Below are 3,887 nucleotides of genomic sequence, written 5' to 3'. Positions count from 1 at the left end.
AACGCACCACAGACATGAGTTGTAAGAGATTTATTCATCATACAGTGTAGATAGCTTCACTTATAACATGAGTGTTTTTTAAAATGCATAAACTTGCACTAGAATAGGCTAGCTGATCAGTGATGATGTTCGTTGATAATGTTAGGCTGCTTTTAGCCTTATGCTGGAGCTGGTTACGGGCAATGAAACCAAGTATGTAAAATAATTAAATAAATTAGCACTATAATATCATGTATTGGTGATCTTGCAGGCTGACGATAGCACCCAACACTACTGTAGCGTATTATTATTATTGTATATGACTTCCTTCATTCAGATGAATGCAATCGGAATTATATTACAAATTATTCTGGCACTCCCAAGCTTTAGAACGGCATAGATGGGTGTTTATAGTCAATAAAGTGCATCCATAATAAAAAAAAAGTGCCTCACACAGCTCCTGGGGGGTCAATAAAGGCCTCCTGTAGCAAACTGATGCTTTTTGTAAGAAAAATATCCATATTTAAAACTTAAAATGCTCCTATTATGCCATTTTAAAGGTTGCTAATATTGTTTTAATAGACTCCCAAAACAAGTTTACATGTATGCAAGATCAAAAAACACTTTAGTTTTCTCCAAAAATAGATTTAATTTTACCCCATTACTAAATGATTCATAAATGACTCGTGCGAAGCAGTTCGAAGAATCAGTCTCTCTAAACCCCTCCTTTCCGTGAGCCCTCACTGCCGTGATTGGTCAGATGGCGCAGTCCTTTATGATTGGTCTACCGCGTACAGCATGTCGGAAAACGAAACGGCCATTGCCATAACTAATTGACAGGCCTGGATACTTGTCAATACATAGAAAAGATGGCATCGATTTTACCATAACAATCCGAGCCAGAGTCTGACGATAAAACAGCTGAAGTGGCTGATCGACAAGTTAGCACGGACTACTGTGGAAAGTGCTCGCAATTTGCTTATGCAAGCGAACCCGGCACACCCCTATGTTGTAAACTTCAACACTGTATAATGCATTAAGGCGGCTTTCACACCGAACGCGGAAAGCACTGCGCTGGCCGCTGGGTTCAGTGCAGCCTTTCAGAACGCAGCGGCAAAAGTTCATTTGAACAACTCATTTGAACTTTGTCGGGGACGTGCGCGCCTTTCACGCTCCGCTGTGCGTGCACTTTGGTCGATGCAGAAACAAGCCGTCCTCGCACAGCGAAAGCAATTGAAACGAATGGGTTTCATAGCACAGCGCTTTCCGCATTCGGTGTGAAAGCCGCTTCGTGCGCCATCCTTTATCATTACTCCAACTAATGAAACAGACAGACAGTCAATCTGCATCAATCACAAATTGTCAGACTACAGTGGGTCCACAGCTGAACAACAGAACTACAGAAGCATGAGTTAGCCAGTTAGCAAGACATGTGCAGGGTTGTTACACAACATAACATTACACAACTACGTATTTTGAACGATCGCTAGAAAACACAATCTTTGTAGATTCATCTTTTGGAAGTGAATATAAAAAATTTTACTCACAGCGTAGGATACAGCGTCTTCTGTATAATGTACTTGTAATTTTCCATGTGACCTAAACCACATGCAAATTTTACTGTTTGTGGGCGGGCAAGTTGTTCGCGACGTAGAACGTTGGTGTGGGTGGACATTATGCAAATATGTTACTTCGTGATGTATGGCCGTAACAGAAAAGGATTCCAATTCCTGACAACTTGTTCAGGTAAATGTGAGCCGACTCTTTTTTTTGATAGACAATAACTTTATTTATCACACACTGTCGGCTTCACAAGTTTGCAGATATTTTATGTTCACATACAGCTACATGACACACTACATGAAAGATCATATTTGAAAAAGCATAATAGGAGCACTTTAAGAATCACTTTATTCTAGCTTGCGCTAACTGCTTTGGCAAGAGGTGTAGCAGGACGGAAACACCATCTAAGCTGTTCGCCAACTGCAGTGCAGTGGGATAGTTAACCAATCACAACACATTTCTTTTTTCGGAAGGTGAGCCTTCATTAAACCCAGAACTAATTGAGCCATTTGTGCCAGGCTGGGGAGAAAAGTACTGTAATAATGTAAATTATGTGAAAAATAATGTGTTTTTCCATCCACCAAGCATGAGAGCATTTTCTAGTACACCCCCAAAACAAAATCAAGACTTTGTAAAAGAGCATAATAGGACCCATTTAAGGCTTACGGCCAGTTCAATACATAAGGCAAAAAAGCACTTACCAGTTCTGAAATTCTACGAACAACAGATGTAATGGTTACATAAATTCAGCTGAGTTTTTTAATGGTTGCAATGACAAGATCATAATTCTTCCACTGTGCAGTTTTCTTCGTAAAGTGTAAGTTTTCCTGATTGCTGTATGGCTCTCAACTTGCTAATGTGCGCCTGCCGTTTGCTATGTTCTGACAGAGAGACCGCTAGATCAGACACAAGAGCAAAATTTATTTCATTTTAAATATAGCCTATACAACAAATGGCACGCACACGTTATGTATAACGTTAAGTGATAATCCAGCTAGCATTAGCCTTAATAGATTTTAATGCGAACCCGACCCAAAACCCAAGACCTCTAGATCCAGTACAGTTGGCTACTCCATCTTTCAACAAATGTTGCTTTGCAAAACTCTCCATTATAGTGTGCCAAGTTCTGCAGTCAAATGCTCAGAACAAACATATAGTCATCAGATATGATCTGGAATGGCACTAAAAATTAATCATCTACCTGTTCCTGACATTGGAGTCCATCTTTAGTCTGTACTGAGATGCAAACAAGATGTTTATGGTTATGCCGCTAATCCATATAAATTTGAAAAGACTATAAGTTTTGGCTTTTCATCCACATTGAAACAGCATTCTGCTAATATACTAAGATTTTCGAAGACATTTTTCTGTGTATAAATTTGAGAATGCCATTTTCAAATCATATAAAGAGGCAAGCAGTTGTTGAAGCCACTTTATTGTCTTCCAGTGTTGGGGAAAGTTACTTTTAAAAGTAATGCATTACGATATTGCATCATTCCATAAAAGAGTAACTCTAACAGACCTTAGTAGTCTTACTAATGCATTACATTACTTTTCCATTACTTTTTATCTTGGACTGGGCTTGCTTTTTGTTTTTTAATAACATATATACGCTGACCAAAATTACAAATGCAACACTTTAGTTTTTGCCCCCATTTTTCATGAGCTGAACTAAGATCTAAAACTTTTTCTATGTACACAAAAGGCCTATTTCTCTCATATATTGTTCACAAATCTGTCTAAATCTGTGTTAGTGAGCACTTCTCCTTTGCCGAGATAATCCATCCACCTCACAGGTGTGGCATATCAAGATGCTGATTAGACAGCATGATTATTGCACAGGTGTGCCTTAGGCTGGCTACGATAAAAGGACACTCTAAAATGTGCAGTTTTATCACACAGTACAATGCCACAGATGTCACAAGTTTTGAGGGAGCGTGCAGTTGGCATGCTGACTGAAGGAATGTCCACCAGAGCTGTTGCCCATGAATTGAATGCTCATTTCTCTACCATAAGCAGTCTCCAAAGGCGTTTTAGAGAATTTGGCAGTACATCCAACCAGCCTCACAACCGTAGACCACTTGTAACCACACCAGCCCAGGACCTCCACATCCAGCATCTTCACCTTCAAGATTGCCTAAGACCAGCCACCCACAGAAGCCGTCTCAGGGAAGCTCATCTGCATGCTTGTCGTCCTCATCGAGGTCTTGACCTGACTGCAGTTTGTCGTCGTAACCAACTTGAATGGGCAAATGCTCACATTTGATGGCGTCTGGCACTTTGGAGAGGTGTTCTCCTTATGGATGAATCCCGGTTTTCACTGTACAGGGCAGATTGCAGACAGT

Source organism: Labeo rohita, chromosome 15 (assembly GCF_022985175.1).
Source record: "Labeo rohita strain BAU-BD-2019 chromosome 15, IGBB_LRoh.1.0, whole genome shotgun sequence".
NCBI classification, from domain to species: domain Eukaryota; kingdom Metazoa; phylum Chordata; class Actinopteri; order Cypriniformes; family Cyprinidae; genus Labeo; species Labeo rohita.
The sequence above is the reverse complement of the archived record's forward strand: the minus strand, read 5'-3'. Positions refer to the sequence as shown.